Source organism: Telmatherina bonti, assembly GCF_933228915.1.
Source record: "Telmatherina bonti genome assembly, chromosome: 19".
Classification (NCBI taxonomy): domain Eukaryota; kingdom Metazoa; phylum Chordata; class Actinopteri; order Atheriniformes; family Telmatherinidae; genus Telmatherina; species Telmatherina bonti.
This window is the reverse complement of record NC_136617.1, coordinates 29819840-29834793: the sequence shown is the minus strand read 5'-3', so window position 1 is coordinate 29834793 and position 14954 is coordinate 29819840. Positions and strand designations below refer to the sequence as shown.

General features: G+C 37.9%; 1 long non-coding RNA gene across 1 annotated transcript; it reads right to left on the bottom strand.

Moving 5' to 3' along the window:
* Positions 1 to 8561: 8561 nt before the first annotated feature.
* On the bottom strand, positions 8562 to 12914 carry LOC306769868. Its single transcript, XR_013771714.1, has 3 exons — positions 12774 to 12914; positions 9877 to 9985; positions 8562 to 8591 (listed from the first exon to the last, which is right to left on the bottom strand). It is a non-coding gene; the product is annotated as an uncharacterized lncRNA (long non-coding RNA).
* Positions 12915 to 14954: the final 2040 nt, after the last annotated feature.

Sequence of the window (14954 nt, the reverse complement as noted above, 5' to 3'; positions counted from 1 at the left end):
CAGTCTAAGCTAAATTAGCTTCTGTATTATCTGCCCCACTGACCACTGGATTACTTTCCTTTTCGTTTCTTTTGGTCCACTTTTCTTTTATTTGTCAGTCAGAGACAGAAAACTTCTCTTCATATTGATAAATCTAGTCTCTTGTTTGTTTACATCAGACATACCACTGCAGCAGGATAAGAGGAATAGGAGGAACCTCTTTGAGTGTTTATGGGATTCTGCTCAGGTCGACCACTGTCCCTGCAAACTCTCCACATTGTCTCCCCTCTACTGGGGTTAATGTTGGTCCACCTTTGGAGAAATGCTTCTGGCTCAGGGACCCAAATGTTTCGCTGATGGCAAACAGCTTCTGCATGATCTTTCTCTGTACAGAGACAGCAAGCAACAGACATTAAAAGGTTAATGTGCCCAGAACTAATTTTCATTCTTGTATGAAAGACAAACAGAATGTAAAACCACTTTTTTTTAGAGACTTTATAGAGAGAAAGGCTGAAGCACTGTCTTTTTATGAACTACAAATGCAACATGGATAAATACCCCCATACAAGTCTGTTTTTGCTTTAATAATTGAATCATCTTCAGTCAATATTCATTGTAGTCAGTGGGACACAACAGTTGTAACTTTGGGTTTTTAGGAAATTTCTGTGGCTTGAATGTTTGCAGCTCCATTGTGTGTTATATGGTTTTGACTTTTATACAAATTTTACACAACATGCACAAATTATACATCAAACGCTTCAGCTATGTCTCTCTCAATCAAATGTCAAACTATGAGACATGTCAGGTATAGTTTTTGAGATATTTTGGTTTGTTTAGCACAATTCAATGTTGAACGTTAAAGGTGGAATAAAATAAATTAACTAAAAAAATAACTACAATCACAATTAGATAGTTTTTTTTAAACATGTAGGTCCCAGTCTGTCCATATTTGATGTGTTATTAAATTACAAGTTTAATTAATGACAAAGATCCTTCTTAAATGTTTGCCTACCAGTAAAAAAAAAGTGCTTTTTGTCATTAAATAAACTTGTAATTTAATAATGCATCAAATATGGACATCTAATTATGATTGTAGTTATTTTATTAGTTAATTTATTTTGAAAATATTGAAAATCTTACATACTCCACCTTTAAGGTTGCTGTGCAATGGTGCACCTGATGATATCAAACCCTGCCGTCACTTATAGAAAAATGAACTTGTAAGTGGACACGTCCAGATGTCTTTGATTTGGTATTATTTCAACGTGTCTCAAGTCATTACATTTGCTGTTTGCATTGACTGTAAAACACAGGTAATGAGAGGAGGAACCAAGATGTTCAAACTGGCGTTAACCAGTGGCATCTTAGGTACCCAAGATGATTTAGTATTTCTTTCCTTTTCTTCTGGGGTTGGGGACTCGTATATCTGAGATTAATTTTTTTTTTTTTTTTTTTTTAAATTAACTTCAAGTCCTCATTTGGTCTTATTTTTTTGTTTTAAAATATTCCTCATGGTTACCATAGCATCACCATTTATCTAATTACAATGGCTGAGTGGATGCCAGTACCTCAGGTGAAGGAAACTGGTGGGAAACTGTTGATTGCAACCATGGTTGAAACTTTGCACTATAAAGTCTGAATAGAAAGTTTGGTGTCAAAGGTATTTGAGGTTCTGGAGAAATGTGTAAAACAGCATGAAGTATGGAGTCAATTAACACCTCCATTCCCTGTGAACACCACAAGAAAAAAACCATCTGGTGTTATCTGCTCCCATGTTGGCACATAACACTAGCTAATTAGACTATTTTTCACCATCGGTCCAAAGTTTTAGACAGCAGTGGTTTTATTCTTCGTTAGTTTTTGTGTCAGTTGAACATACTGTAGTTTTCGCTTCAGTGGTTGAGGAAAGGGTCGGCTGCCCTCGGATATATTTCAGTCAGGGTTGATGGCAGCTCTGGTACAGAATATGGCTGTTGTAATCAAAGCAAATCAAAGAGATCCAAAGAGATAATATTTCCAGTAATGGTCTTAATGTGCACACATTAGCCACAGTAATCCATGTGGGTCTATATGAGTGGTCTGTTACAGAGACGGGCACATTTCCTGTTTGACTAAGAAAGACATGATTCATCTCTGTCTGTGTGACACTTTTCACTTTGACAAGTTAGCAAAACAAAACATAAGAGCATTACTTTTTATGTAAAATCTAACTGTAAATATAAAATGTGCATGCATGACAGCCATGAATGTTTCCAAAATATTTTTTCTTCCTTTAGCGTGCTAGCTGGGGTGTCGTAGTGCTAAGTCTGTGCTCAATATGTTCTAGACTTACAGTATTTCTACTGATAGTTAACTCCTGATGTGAAATATTTTAAATTAAAAGACTAATTTCACATCACGGTGATGATTTATTCATTTTCTTTTTCTAGAAGTTACACAGATATGAACCATAAACCTGACGATAGGTTTAGCTCATTTGGAATTACAGAATAAAAGTTAGCCTTGCTCTGTCAGAAACACCTTTAAACAGCTTCTTCAGTAAAACAATGTAAGTTGTGTGTGAGATTACTGTATACAGATCATTGTTTACAATCAAAATAAAAAGTTAAGTCAGAGTCAGCTAGCTAAGTGCTGTGACTGATGGCTAGCAGAACTGTGCTCAAAACCTTTTAAATTATGGACCATATTTTTTGCATCGTAAGGATGAGGATGGGTACTCCAAACTGTTTGGTGCGTACAAGAACCAAGCTGGGGGACAATGTGTATGCCCAACACCCGCTTGGCGCCTCTCACCAGGAGCAACTCCAGAATGGAAGAAGGTCCAGTCCTTCTCGAGGGTACTGGTTCCAGAGCCCAAACCATGCCTCGAGGTGAGTCCAACTATATCTAGCCAGTACTTCTCAACCTCTCGCACAAGCTCAGGCTCCTTCCCTGTCAGAGGGGTGATGGTCCATGTCCCTAGAGCCAGTTTCTGCAGCCAAGGATTGGACTGCCAGGGTCCCCACTTTTTGCCACTGCCCAGCTCATATTGCACCCGAACCACTACATTCAAACAGGAAAGTGAAAAAAAGGTTGATACGGTTGCTTGACATAACAGAATTAAAAACTAAATCTGGATGTTGGGTTCCTATAATTTATCTTTCTACACAAGAGGTAACACAAAGCTCCAGAGGCAACTAGTGCTTCCTAACATAAATATGTCCTGATTAGTCACCTTGCAACCCTGAATGGGCATCAGCAGTATAGAAAATGAAAGAATAAATTATATAATGACAATAAAACGTCAATAAAAAGTTAAATTGTTTGTACTGCAAGGTCTGCAACATCGCTGTGTCAAATCACAGGCAAGAATAACTTTGATGTTGATTCATTTCTGGTAATAAATAACGTGTGTTTTCCATAAAGGAAGCGTGAAGTGTTGCCTTTACTCTGAGACAACTGCTGCTGATATCAGCTCAGTTAATTAAGGTGTGCTCACTTCTCCTCTAAAAGAAATGAGAAAGCAGCTGCTACCCCTCCCTTCCTCTGCTTTCTTTTTTTTCTGTTTTTGGTGGCCTGATTTTCTCTTTCTTGAGGAAAAGTATTTATTTTTCTTGCCTCCTGCTCCTCTGGCTGTTGGATCAGGTGTGCATTGGACTAAACCATTTTTCATCTTTAAAGGGCATAAAGAGCCTGTGGGCTAGGTGGGCTAAAGCTAAATCACCTTGTTAAACGGCTAAAATACGCGATTGTTCTGCATTTCTCTCTCTTGAAGCAGGATATCTGGTACCTGTCAATCAAAAGGACACTCCACTAATTATGCAAATGGCATTACTTTTAAACGGATGAGTTAGAAAAAAATTCACTCCCTCCACGGTTGTCATGAAGGAACACTTGACCTATTAAACTGAAAATGGATTTTTGTACCAGGCTGTAAACATGTTTATTTCTGCTGTGAAGTTGGCCTTTTCAACATGGGAGTCTATGGGGATTTGCTCTGTTTTGGAGCCCCTAATGGATGAGGGGTGAACTGCAGTTTTATGCACTTCCACGCAGGCTTCACTTTTAACAGCCTCTTGGCCTGTCTCTGCAGAAGGCCTTGGGTTTAGAGTCCAAACCCCCTCAGTCTGATGCCCCAGAAGATGATGCAGAAAGCAGCAGTGCTGATGCAGAACAACATTTAAAAGTATATTATATGTTGCATTCACTTGCACTTTGTAATCTGGTGTTTTACCTGATCCTCAATATTTATTAGAATTTGATTGTCTTAAAAGCCCCGTGTTTACTTGTGACACTTTTGTGTCACAAGTTTAGAAGAGAAACAGTTTTTAGGTACAGATGCATCATCTTGATGAAGAAGTAAAGTCTTGTGAGTGACTGCATTGCAGTACCTTGTTCTTGACTTGTTACCAAGTCAGTTTAGCTCCATAAGGGTTGCATCTGAAATAATGAGATTAAAAATAATGCACAAGAATTCCACCTCCAGTATATCCAAGTAAAGATGCTAAAACAGTCCTTTTTGACCTTTTTTGACCCACCGCCTCCATGCTTGGCGGGATGTCGAGTCTTGGGGTAAAAAAGTTTATTATGACCAAGATTATTCCCCAGATGTGCAAAGGAGAAGGAAACAAGTGTGCTAAGTGATTAAAAAAACGGAAGGAGTGTAACATCAAGACTCAGTCACCATATCTGACTCAACTTAATGTGTTCTTGGATACGGGTGTCAAAAACAGTTCATCCTTGAGTATTTCTAGACCTATGTTGGAGCGTGTATTTTCTTGTTTGTAACCTTTGGAATCGACTCTCAAAGCAGCAAAGTGGAGACTACATGGACTGCTGCTCACACATTAAGGTGTACTTTTTCAAGGGAGACAGGCCTCCCTGACTGTTATACATCAGGAGTGTGCTGCCTACCATCTGCAATCCTATTGTTATTGTCAATGGGGCAACGTATGCGGTTCACTTATGTGATACGTTATTGTTCAAGTGTTCATGCTGTTCTTTGTTCCTCTGCAAACTGATACCAAGGGTATTTCTTCTTTGTGCAAAAATACTTACAACTACGCCTACAATGAGAGGTATCCTTTAACTGAATTAGGATTCAAACATGATCACATTGAAAACTGTTATACAATAAATGGCCTAAATCTTGTTACAGAGGAAAAAATGACTAATTAAAAAGACTGAACTGTGCTACTTCTACAAGAAACTCATCTAAATAAGGTCAAACATGGTAAACTGGAAACAGGGTGGGTGGGTCAGGTACTTAGTGAAAACTTAGTGCTTAGTACTGTGGGGGAGTTGCTATCTGTCATTAATCTCTAGGTTTTATACCGGAAAAGTTCTTCAAAGATAAAAGGGCCTGCTGGAAAACAATTGAAGGTAATATTGGTAGAGTAACGTTTACACTCTAAATGGGGATGAACTGTTTTTTTGTTTGTTTGTTTTTTAAGTGTTTGCACAAAATTTAGAAGGAAGTTAAAAAAGGAATGATATAATGGGAAGAGATATTAACTATAAAGAAATATAAACATATAAAAGAAATTATATGGACAAATTTCCATTTGAACAAAAATCCCAATCTTCCAAATCTGAAGCACTGAATAATACGCTGGAAGATTTGGGGCTTGTGGCATATGTCATGTAAAACATCTAAGAGTCAGAGATTACAGACACTTTTCAAAGCTCATCAGAGCCGCTCCAGAATTGACCTCTTTAATCAAGATAAAACCATTTAAGAACAACAAGTATCAAGATTGAACACAAAATAATCTTTATTCTCCAAACCTTTACAAGGGAACTTCAGAGGAAGGGAAAAGAGCCCAACATAAGAGCACTTCCATCATTGAACATATGATGTAACAGAGACCTGAAAATAGTGACTTGACAAGAGTTGGAGAAAAAAAAATTTCTCAATGAACAACAGACAATCAGTGAGAAGGTACAAAAGTTTTAATGACTGCAAGGAGTTCACACTAGCCAGCAGACCAAGTTACCCCAGCATGTGGAGAGGGTGAACCCACATTCAACGTAGAATGACACTAATATACTTTCCTTCACCCAACCCCATCTGAGAACATTTTTTTATTACAGTTTTTGGTATAAGACTCCCAGAGTAGTTTGTGACAATCTCTTGCAGGGGCTTTTGCAGCTGTTTGCATTCCAGAGAAAATGAGTAGGGTTACACTATGTTTTTTATTTCAGACTTATTCATTCATTATCCTAACCGCTTAGTCCAATGAAGGGTCGCAAGGAAGCTGGAGCCCATCCCAGCAGTCTTTGGGCAAAAGGTAGGGTGGACACCCTGGACAGCTCCCCAGTCCATTGCAGAATTCGGACTTAATAATTCGGAATTCAATAATTCCGAATTAACAGTATTCTCCCATGTGTTTACATGGAAATAATAATTCCCAATAGAGGTTTACATGAAACACATCCTTATTTAATTCCACTTTAGATTGGTGGGTTAGGAAAGGCTTTGGACAGGGGGCGGACGTGATGCATTGATGTCTACAAAGTACGCTTTCTGCTTCTCATCTTTTTGGTCGCAACATGGAAAACTACATAACAAGTACCAGTTTCGCCATTATTTTGATTATAGTTTTGAAGTACCAGCTCGACACAAGCATACTACTTCACTTTAAGCAACTTAGACGAAAGACAGACTATCAAAGACGGTAGGGAAAAACAACCTGTGGAATACGTGCGTCTTCGGGTCATCATCGGGTCAGGACAAGGTAATAAGAATGCGCAAAATGATTGGACTTAACTCTGAGCAGAATGAAGGTTTATTTGACAGAGGAATTAATCAGTTCGGATTTAAAATGGGAATAAACCAGCCACTTAGTTCGGATTTAGGTTTAACTCTTAAATGACTTTTACATTAGGAATTAGGTGTTTACATGGTCATTGTTCTTTGGATTAAAGAAAAGGAAGGCAGGAAGGAATTAACTTTTATTTAGAATTAAACAAAAATTGAAACTCCCATGTAAGCGTGGCGACTTTGAAGTAGGAGATAAACTTCTACAACCATACTTCTAACCATCTGTCCTCTACAGAGGTTCACAATATGATAATTACAAGTTGTTCCAACAGAAATACACGTTACTCTTAAACTGAGTCACCATTTACAATCTTGTCATTGATGTATTTCAATATCCAAAAGCGCTCAATGTCATCCGCGTTGTAAACCTTTTGGTTAACCCACTGACTGCTCCAAACAGACCATCTCTTGCTACTTCCTCCACCTGCAAGAAGGAAACAAACATCTTTTAGATAGAAACCAGGGAGTATGATGAACATGAGATTTTTATCTATTTAAATTCCCTTTAAATGATTTAATCCACGTATTATCCATTTAATTTTGTTGGCGTTTCTGAAGCTTTCAGCTTGTTGACAAATAGGAAAACATCTTAGGCCATCCGAGAGATATAATCCCTCCAGCGTGTCCTGAGTCTTCCCCGGGGTCTCCTCCCAGAGGAACACCTCACCAGGGAGGTCCAGGAGGCATCCTGACCAGATGCCCGAGCCACCTCAACTGGGTCCTCTCAATGCGGAGGAGCAGCTGCTCTACTCTGATCCCCTCCAGGATGACTGAGCTCCTCACCCTATCTCTAAGGGAGAGCCCGGCCACCCTGCGGAGGAAACTCATTTTAGCCGCCTGTATTTTATATAACTTGCATGTATAAAAGTATGTTTTGTTATGGTTATAATGTATAGGAACATTAGTCTCAGTCATAGGATTGCATTGTGTAAATCAGAGTTTTATTGGCAAAATGTAGTGTCAGTGCTGCAGATCTGTCTTAGAGCTGAGCGTCATGTGACTGGACTCTCACTGTAGTCATGTTGGGAATCTTTTCTGAAGTCTGCATATTTTTCATAAGAAAAAGGCTCAAAAGGCCTTAAGTCTGAGTTTTATCTAATGACCCAACGGGGCACTAAACCCGGATCTAAGGAAAAAATCTGTGTCGATAAGGCTACATCTCGCTTCGCGTATAAGCTCTTTTCTAAATGATTTCCTGGGTTTAACTGTAATGTTTATGTACTGAGACCCATGAAGGATAAAATGGACAATAAAGGTTTGTTTCAGACTGGACATGATTGGACAAGCTGATTCCCAGTGAAAGTGAACTGTCTCAGCCTTCAACCGACCAACACACTGAAAACACTAAACTGGTTAGACATTCCACAAACCAGTGGGCTGACAGTGGTTGTGTCCACCCACCTCACCTATTTTTTTCTAGTGTGTGTGTGTGCCTTTTTATTTTCCTTATTACAAAATAAATAAACTCAGCGCACACTTCAAACCAGTTTCCCCACCATCACCACCTGCCAGAGTTGAGAGACGTGGTTGGACCTACCTGCTCGGATACAGCCTCCCCATAGCGCAGTTTTTTCACAAAGTGCTCACAGTTGTTTGAGAGGACGTGGTACGGCAGCTTCTCGTCCACCAGTTTGCAAGCCTCTCTCACAATTTTATGATGTTGATAATTTTATGATGTTGATAATCCACGGGTCATTTTTTGCCACTTTCCGCAGCTTCTCTTTTCTCACTATCCCAGAAGAAGGCATGACAGATATGGTTGCCAGGCTTGCGCCGCTGGAGCCTGAACTGCCGGACCTGGTACCATCCCCTTAAAGACATGATCAAATGACAAAAGAGACGGCATGAGTGGTGAGAGCGTTGTTTAAAGCCAATCCTTACACATGATGTACGTAACTGGACACGCCATGAAACCCAACACAAAAATATGGACAAGTTTGAAGTAGAGGGTGGGCCGATTCACAATATAATCGATTTATTGCAGTTTCAATAACAATTCATTATTTTTCAAAATAATTAAACATAAATGCAAAATGTGGCAGGAATAATAAAGTTGTGTGTGCCACCCAGTCACTTCAGGGTGACAGACTGGAAGTCTTCCTTCAGCAAGGGTGTCCAGCTCCGGTCCTCAATGGCCACAATCCTGCAGGTTTTCCATGTATCCCTGCTCCAACAAACCTGTCTCAAATTAACCGGTCATTGAGCAGCACTTCATAGGCTGTTGGATCCATTTGATGCGAGTCAGGTGTGTTGGAACAGGGATGCATTGAAAGCGGCCCTTGAGGACCGACTTTGGACACCCATGCCATAAAGTGTCCAGGCAGCAAATCGTAAACAAAGATACAGAGACGGTTTGTCGCCTCTGTTACTGAATGTGAGATTTAAAGCCTATTTATGCTCGAGGCAAAAGACGGATATACAGACATACGTGCTACTTCACTCATAATTTGGTCTGTTGTCAAGGGGCTCAGCTATCTGTCACTGTAGCGTAAGTAAAAAGTAAAAGTGAGGTGACGTTTAAAACAGTTTCCCCATTTACGTACTTAACAGAGTTTAAATGGTTCTTTACTCATCAGGTTTGGAAGCTGGCATTAGGAAACATTTTGGTTTTATTGGACATGACAACAGACTAAGACTGGACAAGACTTACTCCACATGCACAAGTTCATTAAAGCTAAATATAATATCACAGTAATACTACAAACATGCGTCTCCAGCCCAGGTTAGAGGAGGAGAAAAAAGCCGCAGGTTGTTGTTCCCAACTATGGCCATATTTTCCTGTCGGCTCCATGGAAAATGTAAAGACATTATGAAAAAAAGTCTGATATCAGTCCGATTTATTTATGGCTTGACGTAAATAAAAGAAAGGTAGGTACATTTGTTTGGTTGCTTGAATTCACCACATAGTGGGGGAAACAAAAACCCTCAAAGGGGGAAAAAGATGCATTGAAAATCTTGATAATCATTTAATAATGAAACTGTAGCACCCTGAATCATAATCAAAGCAAACTGTGAAGTACCTGAGAAGGCACATCTTTAGTTAGAAGAGGGTTTACGTGTGAGGATGACGGGAGGAGGAAGGAAGAATAACTCACCATTCGCCACAAAGTGAACAACATATCCATCACCAACATATACAGCCCAGTGATTATAAACTCCTCTGTAGATCTCGATCAAATCCCCAAGCTCTGGATCCTGTCTGTTCTGCAATCAGACAGCAGAAAAAGAAGAACCGATTCCTGAACTAAACTGGAATTAGTGGGGAAAAAAAGAAAACCAGTGGTTCAACCTGGTCATGATTTTTGCTTCTGAATGAATCAAATAGAATCAAATAGACATAATTGTTTTCTGTATACAGTAAAAAAAAAAAATTCTAAAACAAATTGTAATTTCAAACCATGTCTGTGTCTTATTGGCCTGCAGAAGTTTGATCAATGAATCCTGCAAGAGAAAATAATCTGGTTGAAACGGTGATAATATGACATCTTACATGATTAATCTTGTATAAAATTCATGTAGAATTTAAAGTGTGCATATGACGTAGATGTAGCTTTGCATAAAACAAAGCTGGCAGCATGAGCAGCCACACACTAAACCAAGGTCTGCTAACCTTTATATGTTCATGTTTCAGTCACTTTAAACTTTAAATGAAACCTCACATGTTCATATTTCACTTGTTTTATTGCACAGGTGTGTGTGGACTGAGTGGGCGCACACACAGTTAACTTATTTTGTCACCCACTGATTGGGTTAATTTTAGTTTTCTCTATCCTAACTTGTAATCTGGCTTGCTTTAACCTCCAGACTACCAGTAGTTCAAATTTGTCCTCTGTGGAGGACCTTTGTAAACCTAAATATTTTCATCTCCCCAAATGCTACTGAACTAACACCTTTTGGTCTTTAAAGAGGACATTTAGTGCTTTTAACTGGTACCTCATTTGTGGGGGTGGGGCTTTGTGAACTAACTTTCTCTCTTCAATAAAAATGGCCTCCATTGCAACAAGCATGTTTTATGGTAAGAGCAAAAGTGCATAATACTTTTCTTTGTGCTGATTTTTACTTGAAATTTTGTTGTTATATTTTCATTGAATATCTTATAAACACATTAAATCATTTCTTAGATAAATATAACTATATTTTACAACAATATTTAAAAGTTTAAGCAATGTCTTCCATAATGGACATTTGTAGTTAAACATAATTTTTTCCTGGTAATCAGGAGGTTAACATGATCATCGTCACAGTGAAATCAAAAAAGCTTCCATGCCTTCAGAATCATGACGTGTTTCTCCCCGAGGTTAGAAATGGAAATTATATTGCATAAATGGATCCATATGAACAGAAATATCCTCACTAAGACAAAGAAAGTGGATCATGTAAGTCCAGTCCAGATCTTTACTCTGACTTCCTGTTTGTTGAAGAATTCACTTCAAAGTCCTGCTGTTGGTTTATGAAGCGCTGGTTTCAGACCAGAATACGTTCTGGTTTATTATGGACACCAACCAGTTCTATCAGGTTGTCAGGGTCAGGTCTTCTTTTTTTGTTTTCTCCTCACATGAGGAGCATAAATTTCAATTTTGAAAAGAGAAGTCTGGACTTCCTGTCCGGCTCGACTGCAGCTTGCTGGAGAGCGTAAAGAGTTGACGGTGGCGTGAACGGAGAGAGAAACGTACCTAAGCAAAGCCAAGTTTATCCAATCATTTGTTCAAGCCTGTGAGAAATGACCCACACAGCTGGTCGTGGAGGCAGCCCTGAAATCTTTTCCTTTTGGGTTGCCAGTTCCTGGAAGCCGCTGTGTGGGAGTTGCCTGGCCTGCTGAGGAAAAGCCTCCCAGCTGCTGCCCACCTCTGGGTGATGCCTGAAGTTTTTACATTTTAGTTCTTACTTTTTTGATTGTTTAAGTTTTTTATTCCCCCTCGTAGGTTCAGCACCGTACTGATTAGGTTAGTCTTTGCTGTACTCTAAGTCGATGTTTTATTTCCCCCTTGTTGTGTCAAATGGTCTGATAAGTCTGTGTTGGTGCCCATGTTGATGTTTTTTTGTTTTATTGTTGACTTCTTTGATGTAATTATCATGTATTTTTGCTGTTTTTATTTCATTTAAAAAGTATTTTTAGGTTCAGTCTCTTACAAACAGTTACCTAAAAATCACTTGAACATGGTTAGTGTTTCACAAAAACACCCCCAAAAAATCTTTTTATTTTATTTACTTAATAACAAAACATCCCGTCTTCTATTTAATGGTAGAAATCCTCATTTTCCAGCTTTGATTGAAAGTTTTCTGTTGCAAAGTAGAAGAATCTCTATAATGTTTCATCTCTATGATTGGAGGGCAATTGGAAACTACTTATTTATTTCAGCTTATCTGAGTGGGATAAAACAGTGTGTTGTCGTAATTAAATAAAATGATGAAGTGTGCGAAGCGGCACTAGTTTGTTCCACTTTATGTATCCTTTTAGCAGGAAATTCCCCAAACCTGGAAAAACTAATGTTTCATTAAGACCTGCTTGCTTTGTAAAAAGTTTTAAAATAAAATTTTAAGTTATATTTACATCACAGATCAAATCATCTCTACAACAAGCATCATCTTAACACTGACTCATGGCTGAGATTTGTTTAAAATGCAAAAGTCTTAAAATAATCAGAAAATAAATTGATAAACAACGATATGCAGAAAAAAAAAGAAGAAGAAAGCTTGTTAGCTTTACTTTTAAATCAAATGACTATTTTAGTTGTAATAATTATCACATTAATTCTTTAAATCATTACATTTTAATCTTTTAAAGTCTCATTCTGGTTCCAGTCTGTTCTCTCGGTTCCCTGCACCTTTTCTAAACGCGGAAATCAGCTGATTAAAATCTTGTGATGGTTTAAAGCGATGCTGAACTACAAACAGCTGATTTACAGACCTGAAAGTAAAAATATAACTTTGTGAACACACTGAAGCGACGCAAAACCAACAAACTTCTGTCCTAAAATCAGCTTTTACTCACAGTTTAAGCGCGTGCCGTGTCGGTTCTTCTGGATAAGTGGTCGCAGCAACAAACCCAGAAAAGTGAGTAAGAAGTGGTGAGTTCATCCGTTTTTAAAGGCTGACTGTCACCCGCCGGCTGCCGCGAGGCGTCAACGCGTCCGCCATGTTGGTCAGGGCAACACAGCACGTTAACACAACGCCAGCTGCAATAAAGTGCTGAACAAAGGAGTAAAACATTAAAAACGTACTGAGATTTGAATAATGGAAGTTAATAGAATAAAAGATAAAACAATAAAAAAAAAATCATCCAAAAGTAAAAAAAAAAAAACAATAAAAACAGCAAAAAGAGGGGCTTTGCTTTTAAACTGGATTAGACTGGTTCTTATTTTTACTTTATTATATTTCTTATTTTTTCCAGGCGATTAAGGTTTTTATGTTCTAATTCACGGTATCTTGGGGGGAAAGTCTGAGACTTTACAGTAATATTTGCTAAACATTTGCTGATAGATAATTGTAGTGTTTATTGTAATTAAGTTGACAGTAAGTCAGTGGATGGGAAAAATAATCAAAACGAGGAGTTAATCAAGAATAGATGTGGTGGATTTTCTCTGATTAACAAATATATATATATATATATATATATATATATATATATATATATATATATATATATATATATATATTTAAAAGAAAAAAGTACTAATGTGTGATCTGTTGTAGGTCAGTACACACAAACATGAACTGTTTCATGATTTGTAAGAAACTCCAGCATGCTGTCTATTTTTAAACTTGTCAGGGGCGCCCAAGTCCAGTCCTGGACATCTGCCATTCTGCAACTACTAGACGGCTCTCTTCTCCAACACACCAGAATTAAATATTAGAATTCCTTCATCCACGTCATTCAGCTCTGCAGAGGCCTATGAGTCATTTGGTTGAGGTGTGTTAGAAAGTTGCAGGACAGTAAACTTCAAGGACCAGACTTGGGTTCCACCTGACTTAAATACTCCAAAACAGACATTTATAAACAATTACAGACATATGAACATCTTTGTTGATGTCCTATGCAACAAAAGAGCGCAGTTAGTTTTTACAGTATTTGGAGCCTAAAAAGAAGTGTGGTGTTAAAACAATAGACAATGTGTTATACCAGTAATAATATAATAATTATGAATAATAAAATAATTATGAAGGGATATTCGCATGGGATAGGTCTCTATGGTTTTTGGAGAAAAAAAAGGAAAATAAGTTTAAAGTTATTCTGATATCACTAATCACCCCTAAAGTAAGTATTACCTCACCATGATTGATATATAATTGTGAAATAATCAGAAAACAAATAGATAAACAATTATTAAAAATATCATTGGCTGTTTGTTTTTCCTAAATTTTGCTTCACTTTTACATCAGATGACCTTTTAGTTGTGAGAATCAGTTAATTATTTCCTAGAATAAACTTCTTTTTCACGTAAACTTGTTTAATAATTTAGACTGTAAGGTCTCCTGTGCACGTGCCACCCTTTTCTCAGTCTGTTCCATAGAAACCCCCCCAGATCAAATCCTTTCTAGACCTTCTTTGAGCAGATGGTTGGTCGGTTAGTTTCCAGTGTTAACGATACTGGTGGGGTTTGTCACCTCAACTTTAACGTTAACCTCTAACATATTGTTTGATACATCAGCGGTGCCATGTCATGCTAACTGACATATGATACAGAAAAGACGCTTCATTAACTGTTGCAGCAAATCCTTAATGCAGAGCAGGAAAATTTACACATGTGAGCCTTTTTTTTAAAAAAGAAAAGCAAAATAAAAATAAAAAAAAACATTCAACCATGACCAGAATAATCTGTTTGTTTGGTACAGTGGTGTTGTGGTCCCCTTAAGAAGTGGGTATACTCTGAATTTGTTGCCCTTTAAAAAAAAAAAAAAAAACAGAAAAAAAGTAGCCCGGAAAATTTCAGAAAAAGTGAAACAACTATTTAATTTACTCCAAAAGTCCGTCAGAATATTTCCTCATTATCACATAATTTCTGCTCTTCAGTTTCAAGGAGGAAGAGTTAGGAAATGACTAAACCAGACTGGTGAGAGGCAGGCTCATAGACATATATCTCTATTATGTCTACGTTCAGGCTAAAGTTAGCCTAGCTCAGTGGTTCCCAAACGTTTTCTGCAGATGCCTCATTAGTTTTAGTGACTGTATTGT